The following is a 19,421-nucleotide window of genomic DNA, read 5'->3' on the forward strand; positions in this document are numbered from 1 at the left end:
AAGGAATGTAATAATATTAGTATAGAAGAACCCGAGACGCTGCTCTGAAGTGTAGAGACCAATTGCTCATCTGAAGCTCGTTCCACGAGGCTAATACCAACGTTTTAAAAACTGATCCGGAAACGAAACCGTTTTGGCCACCGGTTTTCGGGTCAGTGGTTCAATCATTCGGATCAAATAGTTCGAACATCTTACTCATTAGATTGAAATTTTAGGTTAAGATGCATATAAATATAACTATATAAGAGAAAATAAGGTTTGAACGAGAGAGATTTGAGAAAATTGTCAGCTGAAAGAGTTTAGAAGAAGAAGAAGAAGAAGAGGAGGAGGACATGCAGGTTGCAGCGTTGACGACGATGATGACTTACAGTGGCAATAGTGATGGCGATGGCGAACTACAATGGCAACAATGGCGGTGATGGTGGCAAATTGGCGATGAAATTAAGTAGATCTGAGATTTTTCAGTCTCATATCTCACTCTCTCTCACTGTCTCATACATCTCAGATCTCTCTCACCGTCTTGCGTAGATCTGTCTCACACATCTTAGATCTCTCTCACCGTCTCGCGTGAGAGAGACAGATCTGCGCAGATTTGAGATATCTAGGTCTCAAATTAGGGATTTCTCAGTTTTTAAAACCTTGCCACAAACCGTTCTCCGGCGAACGGTTCAACCGTCAAACCGTATGGGTCACCGGTTTGTTGACTAATTCAACGGTTTTTGACCAAAGACCAGGTTTGGGGTAAAATGGAACCAGTTGCCTAAACGGTTTTTGGTCCGGACGGTCCAACCATCCGGGTCAAGGACGGTTCAAAAACCTTGGAGAATACATAAGCAGCTAATATAGGAAAAGGAAAGAGGGGAGATGAAAATCCTCTCATCATAGAATTCACACGTGCCTTTTTCCTTTTCTCCTTTCTCAAACATATGTATATTTATTTTTAAATTAAATCATTAAAACTCTTATGGGTCTTCATTGTCTCTCATAAAGTCCATATTTATTCTCTAATAAGAACATTCTCTCCCTCCCTCTCTAACCTTAATAGTTAATATTTGTAACATCTCCCCTCTTGATTAAATGCTTATTTTTCTCTTAAATATCCCTTAATCCCTTATGGCTCTCTCTAATAATGTAGGGGCATAAATTAGATGAGTTGGGATCACCTGCCAATAAAATTCATTCCAACAACCTACCAACATGATCACACATACATGACGTGTCCTATTTTTATGGTGGGTCTCAGTTTCATGATGACGTGTGCGGTGTTAGATCAAGTTGGTAGGGGGTTGAAATGTTTTTTGTTGGAAGATAATCTCAATTCAAATTAGATTGCTTGGGTTAGGTTAAGAGTCAACCTAAATATGAACCTTAGCTTGGACCCAAATTAATGTCAAAACATGTAAATTTCCCACAAGTACATGGGGTAAACCAATCTAAATAAATCATTTCTCTTTTCCTTGGGTTATCAGGTCTTTCTTTTGTTTCTATTAATTTAATTTAATGTAGATTTGTTTCATGGGTTGTTTTCGTTCAATAATAAAATGTAGCAAGAAAGAACTTAACATGAGTCTTTAGTTATCTTCATTAGTTCAATTTTGAAATTGTTTTTTATTTATTTTTTATCTAGGTTATTAATCTCATGTAAAACACATTTTTTGGCTTTATAGGGCTACACAATGGGGGGTAGCCCATCCCCCTAACCCAAGTCTCTGCTACTAGATAACATAGCAATTGAACCACCATCAGTTGGTTTATATGCTTATCATAATATATAAGTTATATAAAAAGGAAAATTTAAAGCTCAATAACTAAAAAAGAAAATAAAATTATTTTTCTACTATTTTACATGTAAATATATAAATATATAAAAAACTTTGGTGAATCATTGTTACTTCATTTTTCTCTCTTAAAAAGTACATTTTTAAACAGCATCCGTCAATCGCACGGGTCACCACTAGTATATAGTAGAAAGAGGAAAGAGGAGAGGTGAGGATTCCTCTCACCATAGAGCTTGCATGTTCCTATTCCTATTCTCCTTTCTTGCACATGTGCATATTTATTTTTAAATGAAATCATTAAAAATATAACAAGTCAAAACTAAAACCCTCATGAGTCTTCATTTTCTTCATAAATTCCATATTTACTCTCTAATAATACCATTCCTCTCTCTCTCTTTCTCACACACACAACTTAATAGGCAATGTTTGTAACACCTTCCCTCCCCATTAAATCACTCTTTTCTTCTTAATTTTCTTTTATTCTCTTTTGGCTCTTTCTAATAAAGTAGGGGTGTGTATTAGATAGATTGGGTTAGGTTAAGGGCCAGAATATGAATCAACCCTAGCTTTGACCCAAACTAATGTCAGAACCCAAATTTACCTACCAATACATGGGGTGAACCGGTAAATCAATTTTCTTCTTGTATAAAATTCTAAAGAAACTAATTTTCCTTTCCATGGGTTATTTGGTTTATCTCCGTTCTTTTATTAATTTAGTGCAAATTTGTTACATGGAATGTTTTGGTTCAACAATAAAAATCACTTACCATGAGCCTTTGGTTATCTTTGTTAATTCAATTTTGAAATTGTTTTTAAATTAGTTATTGATTTCATGTTAAACACATTTTTTGGCTATATAAATAAGAATAATTTGAAGCTCAATAACTAAAAAGGAAAATAAAATCATTTTTGTACTATTTTATACATAAAGAAATAGAAATATATAATAACTTTGATGAACCATTGTCACTTGTAGTATATACATAGCTAGTAAAGCAAGCCAACGATATATGCCCACGTAACCCTTTTCGTCAGCGAATTGAAGCAATGTAACGTGCTTTAATCAGTCTTAATGTATAGGGGAGTTGGGTTGACTTGAGAATATAGAATAAATTTTTATTTCTAAAAGCTACTTGTTGTTAGTTGAGACTCCATTCATACCTTGTGTTATATTTAATTGATTATAATGGGGGAGTCAAAGATCAAACACTAGACTGCTTGGTTTTAATAATACATGAACTTGAGTTGTACGTGTTAGGTAGTCTCAAGGAATTATTCAACTTAATTAAAAGTTTAATTAAGCTATTAGGTGAGGTGTTTAAATAGGTTTTTACTACTAGGGACCCGTGTGATGTATGGGTTTTGTTAAGTAAAAAATAAAAAATAGAAAAATATAAGAGTATAACAATTATTAATTTTAGATAGGATTATTCATCAAATTAAATTTAAATCTTTTGAACTGATCAATCAAACCCAAAACTGATCCAAATCAATACAACTTGAGTTGGCTGGTTTTCACTCAAATTCATTCGATTTCGGGTGACCAACTCCCAAACCCAACCAAGTCAACTCAGTTGGATAAACAGTATGTAACTGAATTGAATCGACCCGTGAGCACCCCTAATATCAACTAAATTAAGAATTTAATCTCTAATAAATAACAATAATTTAATCTCCAATAATTAATAAAATTTATAGAAAAAATATACAATTATTTAACTAAGTGCTGACCTGTTCCTTCGTTTCTTTAGCAGAGACGCTTTGAAGTGGAGAGGTTAGGAATTGGACTCCTCTCTTCCGCTCTTATTATTCATTTGTCCTTTTTCTTTATATTTTGATTTCAGTCTCATTACCATCTGTCTCATCATTGTCGGTGTTTGAATCTAAACCAATCAACCCACATCTTCCACATTGTCAAGGCTTTAGTCTAATAAGTAACTTGTTTATTATATTTAATAAATTAATTGCTAAGATATAATCATTACATATTTTAGACATTTTACAATTTGTTACTCCCTATGCTGGAAGTTTTGTTCTGGTGTTAATAGAGAAGTGACGAGCTACTTTTTATATTCAGTGAATTTGTTTCCTCTGATGGAAAGTTAGAGGAAGAAATGTGAATACTTATTCCAACGTTTATCAATTCCTGAAATGCTTAACTAATTTTGCGGAATAATTGTTTGATAATACGTCTAAGAGAAGAAAATGCTTCACTGCAATACCATTTATACACAGATACATCAGAATAAATCCTTTTTTATTTTCAAATTAGTGCAATATAAAGGAAAAAATATATGGTAACCACATGAAAGATAACTTATAACCATGTGGTTAAAAGTTAAATAATGGGATTTATGGACCCAAAGATTTTTTTTCTTTAAGAGATCAAATTGGTATTTTTTTTTTTTTTTGCAATCATGTGAATTGTTTCAAAGGCCTAGAAAATTGTTCTTTCATCTAGATATTTCTAAATTACTATAGATGTTAAGAATTTTTTATTAGTTTCAAATTGTCTTATATTTTTGTAGTTTTTGGAGGTTAGATATTGTAAGGTTAGTCTTACATTTTTATCTTTATGGTAATGGATGTTATCTCTATGATTATGCTTTCATGGACTTGCATGGCTAATAAACCTATAAATAAAAAGAAATAGATGCATCATGAGCAAATTCTATGATCTTTTGTTATATTTTTTTGGTATCACTTATTATCAGCACCTGATTTTTGCTCGTTCTGCCGCCTAAACCTCCAATTCACCCTAAACACACGATCAAGCCCTTCTGATCCCTTTGAAATTCCAGAAAACTAAATAACCCAAATGTTACCACGAAAGTCCTCAAATCCACCGTTAAACCTGCCCCCTAATCAACCCCCGTATACACTTTGACCCTCAGATTAGACACCACCATCAGACTCAAGGCCTTTCAGAATACCAACCCAGTAAATCTCAACCCAAACTTCTTCCATTTATCCTCTCATGAAATGAAGATTCCATTTCAACCCATTTCATTAACCTAAAAAATTGACAACCCAGATCCCCTCAATTTAGACATATTTGAACCAATCTTACTGTACGGTTGAGCCCTAGACACACCAAAGTACCTGCCCATAAAGTTTCAACCCAAGATTCCCCCGTTTACCCTTCCATAAAACTGAAATTCTATTTTAAATCCTCTCATCAACCCAAATCCCAACAATCTTGATCCCCCCTGAACCAATCTAACCCCACCATTCAACCCAAGTCACCATAAAATACCTACTAGTAAAATTTCAGCCTAAAATACCCTTGTTTGCCCCTTCATTTCACTAAGATTCTATTTTGATGCCCTAGATTAATTGAATCATTACCCTTCCAAGGCAGCCGGTTTCCTTCGGCAAGTCCTTAGTTGTAGTCATTTGTAACTAACATCCTTTGAAGAAGGCTACGAGAAATTCATTCTCAGTGTACCTTGTTTCGGCATCAGACCTCCGGTCGGTATACAACTTAATACTTCACACAAAACTTCTGTTTTCAAATCTAATCGTGTAAAGATCCAGCTGGTTGTCGCACTAGAGGACGAACGAACTGGAATCTAACTCAATTAGCTCTCATTGCAACGGTTGGTTTCAACCAAGCTTCAAGTCGAGCTCAAGCCTAATTTACAGACTCATTCATTAATCGAGTCGAGCTCTAGGCTAATAAAGTTTGGCTCGTGAGGCTCACAAGCCGGCTCAAATAGCTACATACATACATACTAATACTAATACTAATACTAATACTAATACTAATACTAATACTACTACTACTACTACTACTACTACTACTACTACTACTACTAATACTAATAATAATAATAATAATAATAATAATAATAATAATAATAATAATAAAATATAAAACTATAGAAAATAATATATATATAATAAAAATATTATATATATAATATTTTTATTTTTATATATAGTAATAATGAATTATTATAATTCTTAATTTTTTAAATATCAAATAAAAAAATTATATATAATTTTTTTATTTTTATAAAACATTTTTCTCAAGTCGAACTCAAGACAAGCCAAGCTCGAGCTCAAAGAAAACAAATATAAAAATAAAATAAAATAAAAGAATTTTGATAAATAAAAATAGGGAATTTTTTTGGGCTTATGGTTTGCTTTCTTTTTGCATGTTAATTGTTTACTTTTTATGATTATGATTGTTCAAAGCATCTTGTGGGCCCCACCTATTAGACCCGGGAGAGGGGTGCCTAATCTCTTTCCTCTTTAATCCGAGTCTAACCCAAACTAGTTTAGCCGGTGCCTTGATTTATTGAAGTCATTATTTAATAAGAATGCTTTTGATGCTATTCTCAGAGGTCCCACCACCTCCTTTTCCGTAACTGATGGGTGGCAGCTCCAATACCAGCCTAAGTGAGCCGTTTCCCGACACTCACAGACCAACGACTCCACTGGGGAGTCCTTGGAACATAGATGGGGCCCACATGGGGCCCATTTGGCTTGATTGCCTTTTCTTGTATATATGCATGCTTCTTTGTTGCTTCCATTCTGTTAAAATAATAATTGCTTATTTTCTAATGATTATTAAATAGTTTTTTATTGCTTTATTCTATTATTTCTCTATCTACTTATGCACACTCTACACATCATTCTACATTAAATCTAGCATCCCATCATCCTATAGGAGAGGGTCAGAAGTCTAAGCCACGAGATCTAAGTACTTGTTGGCCAAGCTGAAGGTTCTCCACCAGGCACTAACTTGAGAAGCCCATTTGTCTGATGGGTGGAGGTTTGAAGGCTAACAAGCTTGTTGGAGCCATTTGAGTCTAGGTGTCAACCCTCTCCTCATGCATCACACTCCACATGTCATCCCAGTCATTTAGGATGTTAGCCACCCATCTTGGTTTGTTTGAGTACACCTTGTGGGGCCCATGAAAATAATTAAAAGCCAAAGATAATAATAAACAAAAATAGATAAATTTTCAAGAGAAATAGGACAATAGGATAAAATGTATATAAAAAAAACATAAAATCAAAAATAAAAAAAATAATGAAAAAAGAAAAAACAATTGAAATAAAAGAGGCAAGAAGAGTTAGTTAAGCATAAATACACATAAAAGAAAATAAAAAATTTTAAAAATCCAAAAAAGTTGTAGAAGAGAAAAATAGAAAAAAAGAAGAAAAAAGTAAAGAATATATAAAATAATCAAAATTAAAAGAAATTAAAATCAAATAAAATTTCAAAAAATTTATAATAATAAATACAAAAAATTCAAACAGAGAAAATTAAAGGGGAAAATTTTAAATAGGAAAAAAGAAAGAAAAAGAAAAGAAAAAAATAAATATATAAAAATGAAAAGAAAACAAAAAGTAAAAAAACAAACTTCTAAAAAATCAAAAAATAAACTATAGTGTCAAAAATAAAAGCAAAAAAAATTATAACCATAAAAAAATTATAAGAAACATGTGAAAAATAAAAATAAAAAAAATAAAATTATAAGATAAACGTCAGCAAAAATAGAAATACAAAAAAAAGGAATAGAAATGAAAAAAAAAAAGAAAAGGAGAAAAAAAAGAGAAAAGAAAAACAAGAGAGAAAAAAGAAAGAAAAATGAAGGAGGAAAAATGAGAAAAAATTGCAATATATCTTTCTGGTAGTTAAGGAAAAATTAATCATAGCACAAATATATAAAAAATTAATAAATAAATAAATTATGAATTTGAAATAAAAATAGTACAAATTCATAACAAACAAAAAAAGTATAAAAAGAAAAAGAGTAAACAAATTAAAACACAACAATCAAAGGAAAAGTAAAAAAGAAAAATATAAAAAAACTATTTAAATGAAAATTAACCATGATTCTTTTGGATAATTAATAAAAAATAAAAAATAAAATTATCAAATCAAATCAATCAAGAATTAAAATTCAAAAATGATAATAAATCATTAATAATTAAATTGTAAAATAATAACAAATAAAAATAAGAAAAATTTGAGAAAAATATAAAAGTTAAAAAACAAATGATAAAAAAAGAGAAGAAAAAGAAATATGTAGGACCCACTTAGTGTGATAACATAAAAGAATTAAAATATCAAAAAAATAAATAAAAATAAAAAGTAAATAAATAATAAAATAAAAACAAAAATTCAAACTAACTAAAAATAAAAGCAAAATAAGAAATATTAAAAATATAAATAACAATAATAATAAATACATTAAGATAAAAAAACAAAAAAGAAAACAATATGTCATAAAATAAAATTCAAATAAAAAATCAATTATATAGTTCTTCGTACCTACTAAACAACCTTAGGTTGCCACCCTGATAGGTTCCACGTTACCTCAGCCAAGCATCCTTTGCATTGTTTTCTCGCATTTCATACACACCACCAATGGCACCCACACATGTGTACGTTTCTATGTTTTCCTTTTATTGTGCGTTTGCATATGTTATCCGTTGCTTGAGGTTTGATGCACTAGTAAGGTGAAAGGGAGAAGGAAAAGAATTGAAGAATGGTAAAAACCGGATGAGGTTTAACCTAAAGGGTCTGGACATGTTGCCAATGCTCTATGATGATAATAGAAATGACCTAATTCTTAGATTACTTAAATTTTTCTTAAGAAAATCTTTGTTATGAAATCATCTTTTCATCATCCCTTTCTTCATCCATTTCACATAATAAGTTTAGCTTCTTTGGTTTGGTATTTTGTTCAGAGAAAAATGTCTACTCATGTTGACGATTGATTCATGACTTACTAAGAGTTTGACAAGCTTAAGCAAATGATGGTTGTCTTGGGTTCCAAGGTGGATTTGTTGATATCTCAAATCGGGGAAAACCCACTTTACACACCCCCATCAGGCGCACCCTTGTCCTCACCGACCCTTTCAACATCTGCACCCACTCTCAAAGTCTTTAGACCACCACCTCAACCAATATCACCATTCCACCAACCATTAGTTCATGTATGTTCATTTGGTGCACTTAGCATGGCTAAGAAACCTCTTGTCATTTTGACCCCACCCCAGATAACTCCATTCTATGCATCATCTTCCAACCCAGCATCATACACAGTACCCCCTGCCCCAGCCCAAATGGGTCAAAATGGTCAACTATCCTAGAAAAATGAGAAAAGAGTCCTCACCCATTTACCATGCTCTCATGCTTAGTTGTTACCCTTCCTTGTTTCGAAGGGATATCTCTGACTGCTGACCTAGAGACCTCCACGGGAGCCTAAGCCGAAGAAATATGATGAAAGTGCTCACTATAACTATCATTAAGGGCCCAATCACACAACTAATCATTGCTGGCAACTAAAGTTTGCTATTCAAGATCTCATCGACGAGGGTGTGTTCGATCCCACCATGGATATTCTAGACATGGCACCACCAATGCTTGAGAAGCTGATTGATTAGAAAATCTCATCAGTTTTATTACGTTATGAACTTCTTTTCAGTTATTCCTTTCTATTTCGCTTTTGTTCTTTGGTAGTTTGGAAATGAACTTAATCATTGTACAACTCATATTTCGTATTAATGAAAGTTTGTACTTAGTTGTTTCATTTTATTATTCGGCCTTTTTACTTTGAATAAAACAATGAGTTTTAATAAGGGCACTTTCCAGCCTAGGAAAGAGATAAAATTACCACTTCCCTTAGTAGGATTGTACAGGCATGGCTGACTTGAATCACAAACCTGGAATAAGCCTCAAAGACATAACTTTATGAAAAAATGATAGTTAATCGAAGGTATATTACTAGAAATGTCTAAGGAGGGAGGGCAATGCTATCATACCAAAATAGTAGTATCCATTCCCAAGTGTGTAAATAGATAAACCCACCGTTGATAGCTTAAACTAGGGCAGTCTAAAGGTTGAAGTCATTGTGATGGGATATGTACTCCTTTGTGTCGTTCCTTGAGTCATCATAGAATGAAGGCATCATATTAACTTAATTCATTTTTTATTAACTAGGGAAAGGACTAGAGGCCAGCCATTATTGGTCGTTTTTATTACCTCAAACCCCTTACCATTATTAGTATTGCTAGTTAGCCCATTAAGCTGATTCATTGGACTTTCTTCTTTGTTAAACCAATCAAATTCCCAAGATGTTTCTTTCCAAAGGGTTAGAAAAAAAAGTTTAAAAATAAAGAGAAAATAGAAAAAAGAAAAGGGATTCTAGCTGATAAGGGCAAATTTTGGGCCCTAATATCAATAAAAATAATATTTTTAACATAATTTCTAGAATAGGCTAACTTTTTCTTTAAAATATTAAATAGGGGCAGAAACACTATTCACCTCCTTCTTCCTCCAAACCATCGAATAAATCTCCGCACCTCTAAGCTCTTTCTCTCCCTTCTTCTTCTCACATTTGCTCCTCTATTTTGTCTTTTATACTACAGCTTGTTGTAGTGGCAGGTTTGATTGAAAACTCTTTGCATCTGATCTTTCTCCCACTCCATCTATTTCTTTATCCTTCTTTTTCTCTCTTTCTTCCTCTTTCTCCTCCCTCTTCTCCTTCCTCTCATTCTCATTGTTGCCAGCATAGTTTCACAAATCATTCCTCTATTTCTACTCCATCATGGAAGCACTATTCATTGGTTGGTAAGAATAGCCATAATTGGAGGTTGCGTCCTCCCTAGTTTTTGACGAAGTCTACTCCAAGGTAGTCGGTCTCCTTTCCCAAATTCCTCAGCTGTAGTCACCCATAACCAACATCCTTTGAAGAAGAAGGCTAGGAGCAATTCATTCTCAGTGTTCGCTATTGTGACATCAAACCTCTGGTAGAAATACGAGCCAATACTTTGCACAAAACTCCTTTTGTTTCCTACTCTAATTGGGCGAAGATCTAGTTGGTTGTCGCACCAGAGGACAAACGAATCGAAATCTAACTCAATTGACTCTCATTGTAATGGTTTGTTTCAGGCCAAAACCTGGCCAAGTAACTCTCTCATTGCTCCCCCTCTGTTGTATGGGTCAGAGGAGAGGGAAAGCTGACAAAGCTAGTGATGAAGTTCTATTGAATCGGCTTTGGTAAGCTCTAGACTCTTTCTCAAACTCGTAATGGTTTTCCTTCTTGTGTTTCCACTATTTTGTAATTTGTTCTAAATTACTAGCAATTTGTTTTTCTTCCTTGTTATTTGCTATACTCTTGAACATTGTTCCCAATCTTCCTAGAGTTATGGAGTAACAATAAATCCAGTAAGAGCAACATCAAGTAAAGAGAGAGGTATAAAGGACTCCCTGAAGGTTATTTTCAAATTCTGCAATGGCTCTGTTGATGAGGAGTCTCTCTCCTGAAAATCATCATATACTAGAAGGAGAGAGATCAGAAGTTGTATTCCAACTGATATTCTAAAATAAATTTATCTAAGGTGAAATCCTATAAATGAGAAAGGAAAAAATCTAAATAATTTAATCAATAAGTAATCCTAATCTAATAGCAATTTACAAGGTAAAGACTGAATGATATCAAAGAATACAAAAGTCCAAGCTCAATAGCAATCAACAAATCTGAAATCTACTACAAACAGATCTGAAACAAAACTGAAATCAAGAACTTTAGGCTGCTCCTCGGTTTCCGATCTGATAGACCTTAGGTAGTATACAAACTTCTTGATTTCAACAATAAAAATTAATTGCACAGATCTGAAAAATCTATTAAATATCAATGCACAGGACTGAATTCAGTAGCTACTGAGAGTAGGATAGCAATTTACAATTTCTCTCTTAGTATCAGATCTGAAATCAGTTAGCTACTGCAATCTATAAAGAAAAAATTTCTCAGTATACAATATCAGATCTGAAATCCCAGCAGCCACAACATCAGTATACATGTCTAAGATCATTTCAACTCAGATTTGAAATCTGTACCTGCAGTTCAGATATCAATTTTACATAGATCTGAGATTAGATCTGAAAGCTACTGCCATTTTACAGCTTCTTTCTCACTGTACCAATCTGATTTCAAAGCTGGTTGAGTAGTATTCAGATCTGTTTATCAGAACACTAGCATTGGTACCTAGCCTCAGGCTAACTGAAATGAATTACATATCAGATCTGAAAACAAATGCAAGGTGATTGAAATGAATTTCAGATGATGAGGAACTATGATTTCAAAGCTGAGAGCAGTGACTAATGAAATGTACAATGCATTTAGAATACAAAATTCCAGTCCTAACATCAGTAAGTATATCTGAAATCTACTACAACTAGGTCTGAGAAAGGACTGGAATCAAGAGCTTATTCAAGGTTCCAATTTGCATATCTTATCTACATCAATTAATTGCAGAGACCTGAAATCAGGTCTGAAATTTTTGATACTGTTAACATCCGAATTCAGATCTGATATGGATGAGTTCAAATATGCAACTTTTTGGTATTGTTAGTCCAGAGATAAGATAACAAACAATCATTCAGATCTGAGTTGTTATTGTATATCTCATACACATCCATTGGGATCTGGTATATACTGTAATACACATCCATTAAGGTTGGGATAAGATCTTATATGCTTTAGGGCTGATATCAGATCTGAACTGGAATCCTAACATACATAAAGAGGATCTGAAATAAACTGTAATCAGAGCTGAGTTAGGCTTGGTTCAAGGGTTTTAAGCTTTGCATTTGAAGCCCAAACCTATATAGCTCATACAAATCAGATAATTGCTAAGACTTGAAATCAGGTCTGCAATGTTTGGTATCGTTAACTGCTGCAATTCAAATCTAATGTTAGTAGTTTTATAGAACAAAACTTAGTCCATAGATATTTCAGATCGGATCTCATTTCACTCCATATTAGAAATTAGAGTTGGCCATCAAAAGCTTTGAATTTAGTAATGGACATCCAAGCCTATATGGCTCATATTAAGTTATTGCAGAATCCTGAAATAAGGTCTGCAACTTTATACTGTAAGGAGCCTTGATTCAGATCTGAATGCCAGTATATTACAATCCAAAATATGAAGCTCTTTTTGGATCTTTCAGACCTCACAAACATCAGTCCCAACCAATCAAAGCATCAGTCTTTAGAAAGTTCAGATTGGGTGCAAGTGATCTAAAACAAAACATCAGTCCACAGAGATTTCAGATTTCATACTGCCTCAAATTTTCGTGCACTTCAGATCTGATTTTACCATTCATTGCTTATACTTTCATCAATGAGGCAAATCTGATACATCAAATTGTGAATTGGGTGTTGTTACTATCCGAATTCACATTAGAATTGAGTGGGTTCAGGTATGAGTTTAGATGAACTTAGATCTAAACCCAGATGTATTCAGGCCTGCAACTAGATGAGCTCAGACCTGAACTCAAATATGAGTTTCAGAGCTGAAAGCTCACATGTCATTCTTTCATATGTTTTTCATTCCTTACTACCCTTTGATCCTTGAGACAAGTCTGATATATCACATTGTGAATTGGGTGCTATCACTACCCGAATTCACATCAAAATTGAGTAGGTTCAGGTATGAGTTCAGATGAACTCAGCTTAGAACCTAGCAGACCTACAACCAACAGAATTCAGATCGGAACCCAAGTCTGAGTTCAGATCTTCACATGCCACTCTTTCATTCATTTTTTTCCTTTTCTTTTCTTTTTCTATATTTTTTTTTTATTTTTCTTTTTAGAATGGAAGAAAGATAAAATAGATTACAAGGCAACTAAAATCTTTTTGGATGAGTGTAGGTCTGATTGCTGAATGCAATTCAGATCTGAACTCGTTTTTGAAATTTATAATTTTATTTTTCCTTTTGGAGATAAGAGAATCACAAATAAGAGAAATCAGATCTACTTCAGCTACACTAAAACTGAAACAAATGATGGAACAATCAAGTATCAAGAGAAGAAACATGGCTCCATCAATGCAGCCATTGCATCCAAGGCTGAAATGTAAGATGAAAAATTGAACACCAGCCATGAATGAAATGCTAAAAGCCAGATTAAGAATGCCAATAGTTCCTAATATTACTTCCATAAATCCCCAGCAATAGTGTCAAAAACTTGATGTGGCTCATTGTGACACTAGCAAATGCACTAGCCGTTCAAGTAGTAAAGAGGTGAATAAAGTATCGTTCCCACGAGGATTTAGGAACTAACTACTAATACTAAATTGGCCAATTCTTATCTGATTAACAAAACATCATAACTTTATTCAAAAATTAAAATCTTAGGCTAAAATCTAACTAAAAAGCATTGGATCAAATACCTTCTATTCAAGTTAAAAGAGTAAGCAAGAAAATCCAATTTCATGATTCAGCAAACAAACTACTTAACTCATTCGAATAATTCATGATTTAGCCTTGGTTTGGTGAAACCCCAAGGTCATGAACAACATTTTTCAAGAGCATGTTCATCCTATGCATGAATGATGATCCTTATATCTCTATCAAGGATCTAATCATTCATGCATGCATTAATTCAAACACATCAAGGGCATCAATTCAAATCCGAATTGATTACAAATTGAATTGTGCAAGTTATCTCTAGCCTTGCATGCAATTCAGTTCTTGAATAGTAGATCTGAATTCCTAGAGTCTCTCTCAAACACTCTAGAAATTCCAAGCATTAGATCAAACCGGCCAACTTGAAAATTGAAGATCTGAATTCTTTCTCAAGCAATTCAGATCTTACAAATCTTAGATCTGAGATTTCAGATCTGAGTTTGTGAGAGATAAAATCGGCCAATCTGATCTAGAATTCACACTCTATTTAAGAAACAACAATAAGAGATTTGGTCTATTCGAATGATAAAGAAATTTGATTACTCAATCTGAAATTTTACAGCATTGAATACAATAAGAAAGAATGAAAGAGAGGAAGAGAAAATTACATAGATAGAATCTGAATTCGAACTCAAGAAAATAAAAACTAAGTAGGAATAGAATAAATGATCTCTCAATCAAATTTTCCCCAATTCGAACTCACCTTCTTCTCTTCTTCCTTGCTTGAATCTCTTCAGCCCTTCTCCTTCTTGTGCCTAGCTCCTTCTCTCTTCTTCTCTTCAAGTAATTCGAACCCCAAAGGAATGGAGAGAATTGAACTTGGGCAAATGAACGCCTCCCCCCCCCCCTCTAGAGGCCTCCTTATATAGGCTTTCAAGGAAGCTCTTGCCTCTTCTTGAAGCCTCTAGAATTGGGTGTATTACACCCCTCTTAAACCTTCTAGAGTGCTCCCTCCTTCTCTTCAAGAAACTTCTAGGAGTTGCCGCCCCTAGCTCCCTTTGGACTGCTAATTGGGTTGTAACTTAGCTTGTTTTTGAGCACATGTTGGCTGCATTCTAGGTTGTTCTTTGGGCTGAAAATGGGCCTCATCTTTGTTGGGCCGAAATTTCCTTCTTGCTAGGCTTCTTTCCTTAGGTTTTCCCAAAGAGTTAGCTTGCACTACTTGGGTCGAATGATACTCTCTTTCTCTCATGACTGGGCTGGGCTGAATTTGATAAAATTTTGGCTTTCTTTTCTTTCAGTTGGTTGCCCCTCAAATCTTTTTTGCAATCAAGCTAAAATATGGCAAAATTTAATTAAACCAGCATAAAACTCCATGCAAAGACCTCATAAATTATAGGTAAGTTGTGTGTTCATCAATTGTACAACTCATATTTCATATTAATGAAAGTTTTTACTTATTTCATTTTATTATTTGGCCTTTTTATTTTGAATAAAATAATGAGTTTTAATAAGGGCACTTTCTAGCCTAGGAAAGAGATAAAGTTACCACTTCCCTTAGGAGGATTGTACAAGCATGGCAGCCTTGAATCACAAATCTGGAATAAGCCTCAAAGACATAACTTTGTGAAAAAATGATAGTTAACCGAAGGTCTATCACTAGAAATGTCTAAGAAGGGAGGGCAATGCTATCATACCAAAATAGCAGTATCCATTCCCAAGCATGTGCATAGATAAATCCACCATTGATAGCTTAAACTAGGGCAGTCTTAAGGTTGAAGTCATTGTGATGGGATATGTATTCCTTTGTGTTGTTCCTTGAGTCATCATAGAATGAAGGCATCATATTAATCTAATGCATTTTTTATTAACTAGGGAAAGGACTAGAGGCCATTATTGGTCGTTTTTATTACCTCAAACCCCTTAACACTATTAGTATTGCTAGTTAGCCCATTAAGCTGATTCATTGGACTTTCTTCTTTGTTAAACCAATCAAATTCCCAAGATGTTTCTTTCTAAAGGGCTAGAAAAAAAGTTTAAAAAGAAAGAGAAAATAGAAAAAAAGAAAGGGAATCTAGTTGATAAGGGCAACATTTGGGCACTAATATCAATAAATATAATTTTTTTAACATAACTTCTAGAATAGGCTAACTTTTTCTTTAAAATATTAAATAGGGGTAGAAACACTATTCATCTCCTTCTTCCTCCAAACCGTCGAATAAATCTCCCCACCTCTGACCTCTTTCTCTCTCTATCTCTCTCTCTCCGTTCTTCTTCTTCTTCTTCTTCTTCTCACATTTGCTCCTCTATTTTGTCTTTTCTACTGCAACTTGTTGTAGTGGTAGGTTTGATTGAAAACTCTTTGCATCCGATCTTTCTCCCTCTCCATCTATCTCTTTATCCTTCTTTTTCTCTCTTTCTTCCTCTTTCTCCTCCCTCTTCTCCTTCCTCTCATTCTCATTGCTGCCAGCATAGTTTCACAAATCATTCCTCTATTTCTACTTCTCCGGTCATGGAAGCATTATTCACTGGTTAGGAAGAATAGCCACAATTGAAGGTTGTGTCCTCCCTAGTTTTTTACGAAGTCTACTCCAAGGAGGTCGGTCTCCTTCCCCAAAGTCCTTAGCTGTAGTCACCTGTAACCAACATCCTTCGAAGAAGAAGGCTAGGAGCAATTCATTCTCAGTGTCCACTATTGCGACATCAAAACTTCGGTAGAAATACGAGCCAGTACTTTGCACAGAACTCCTTTTGTTTCCTGCTCTAATTGAGCGAAGGTCTAGCTGGTTGTCGCACCAGAGGACAAACAAACCGAAATCTAACTCAATTGACTCTCATTGTAATGGTTGGTTTTAGGCCAAAACCCAACCAGGTAACTCTCTCATTGCTCCCCCTCTATTGTATGGGTCTAAGGAGAGGGAATGCTAACAAAGCCAGTGATGAAGTTCTATTGAATCAGATTTGGTAAGCTCTAGACTCTTACTCAAACTCGTAATGGTTTTACTTCCTGTGTTTCCACTATTTTGTAGTTTGTTCTAAGTTACTAGCAATTTGTTTTTCTTCCTTGTTATTTGCTATACTCTTCATAAGTTTGATTCTGATGAAACCTTTCAGCTATTACTCTGTTATCTCCTCTGTTTTCTCGATTATTCTTGTGAGGTTGGATTTGTTTTGTCTAAATGTTGTTTACTCTAGGTTGTTGTTTCTTGGTTTTATTGGTTATTTAAATTTAGGTTGAGTGGTTATCTAATTTAGGCCCCATTAGTGAAGTGATGATAGAAATAAATATAATCATATAAAAATAATAATAATAAATGAAGAAAGATAGAAAGTTAAAAAAATCTATGATAATGGGTTTAGGGATCAATAGATTGGAATACATGAAAAAGGGGAATACACTACTATAAGGGAGAAAAGTAATTAAAATAAAAAAACAATAAAAATCAAAAACTATAAAAATTAGAAAGGAAGGAGAGAAAAATAAAAAATAAAAATACTAAATACTAAATATTCAAAAAAATTAGAAAATGAAAAAAAAAGAATAAAAATAAATAGTCCCATAAAATAAACATACAAATGGGGTTTTATGAGACAATAACTAAAAAGTCAATAATTGATAAAAATAAATAACAGTAATAATAATAACAATAATAATAATAATAATAATAATAATAATAATAATAATAATAATAATAAATAAAATAAATAAATAAGGGAAATATAAATAATATTTAAAAAAGAAGAGATGCAAATGAAAATAAAAGAGGAAAATAAAAAAGCACAAAAATAAAAATAAAATAAAATGAAAGAATATTGATAAATAAAATAGGGATTTTTTTTGGCTTATGATTTGCATTCATTTGCCATGTTAGTTGTTTTCTTTTTATGATTATGGTTGTTCGAAGCATCATGTGGACCCCACCTATTGGACCCATGAGAGAGGTGCCTAACTCCTTTCCTCTCTCATCCAAGTTTTATGTTGACTGGTTTAGTCAATGCCTTGGGCCATTGGGGCCACTATTTAATAAGAATGATTTTGATGCTATTCTCGGAGGTCTCATCTCCTCCATTTCCATAACTGATGGGTGGAGACTCCAATTCCAACCCAAGTGAGCTGTTTCCTGATGCTCACACCTATTCATATTCTTTGAGGGTGTTATAGTCACAGTCCATTGCGTAATGGATCTTTTATTGAAAAATCTAGGTCCTATGGGTCATCAAGAGCAGAGAAATGAAGAACACCTTCTAGGAGCAGAAGCAAGAGCTAGAGTAAGAAACTAGTCTTGTCAAGGATAGGTCTAGATCACCTTCTGATAACCTTGATGAAAAAAGGGTTTAGTCTCTTAGGGAATTGGTTCTCCCAATTTAGGGTGGAGACAAAACCATAGTATGTGCAGAGTTAGAAATTAAAGGCATGTTCTTTTAGTGGGAGTGGATGGTTTCTCGCTGCAAGGCTATTTCGTTGCTTATCGACTTTACAATTATTAGTGTTATGCTTGATATAGTATAGGGTTATGATTATAACATTGACATTGATATTAAATTGTTGTAATCGAGAGTGTTCTGGATAATGATCTCGACCTTCATGTTTGATTTTCTAGATAGGCTTAGACTTTTGTTCAAATTATTATCTTCGTTGAAGCTGGATTAAGGCCTTCCACTTTATAATGGTCCTCTGACCAGATTATTAGGATGTCAATAACTTGAATGCATTTAATAGTCCTTTGGTTAAGCCCTAGCTTGTTTAATTTGTTTTTTTAAGGCCTCGGTATTAATAAGCAAGCATGCTAATGAGGTTAACTCTTACAAACACAAGCCCTACCCAAAAGAAGGCCTCAATTATCAAATAAAGTTGTAACATGGGAGTTAAATAGAACTACTAATAATGGAACCTTAATGGATTAAGCAAAAGAAAAGGACATCATGAAATGATTGGTAGTAGCATTATTAGTTAATATATCAAGGGGTTGTCGGTAATTAATGGACCTTTTTATATAAATGAAATGGTTCATTTGTTCAAAAGCAAAATGGGTTATACAATTCATTAATGCCCACATTAGAGATATATATGGGTGTCTTCGTTTGTAAAACACCATCCAGTCTGTTCAATATTAGATGGATTGTACACTTATGAGAATCATATAGAACCATGAAGTATAAATACCTCTAGATCACTTGGGTGATAGATATTTGCAATTATAATTGATAATTCAAAATAATAAGAAACCATCCGATCTATTTAATGCCAAACGGTGTCTAAAATTGTAAAACACCATTCGGTCTTTTTAATACTGGATGGATTGTACACTTATGAGAATCATATAGATCCATGTGGTTTATTGAGTTCTAAATGCATTTGATGGTATAAATACCTCTAGATCACCTGTGTTATAAATATTTACAACTATAATTGATAATGCAAAATAATAAGAAACTATATGGTTTATTTAATGCCAGATGGTATCTATGCTTGTAAACACCATCCAGTCT

This window comes from Nelumbo lutea, chromosome 3, assembly GCF_056320005.1.
Source record: "Nelumbo lutea isolate HS-2025 chromosome 3, American lotus-T2T, whole genome shotgun sequence".
NCBI classification, from domain to species: domain Eukaryota; kingdom Viridiplantae; phylum Streptophyta; class Magnoliopsida; order Proteales; family Nelumbonaceae; genus Nelumbo; species Nelumbo lutea.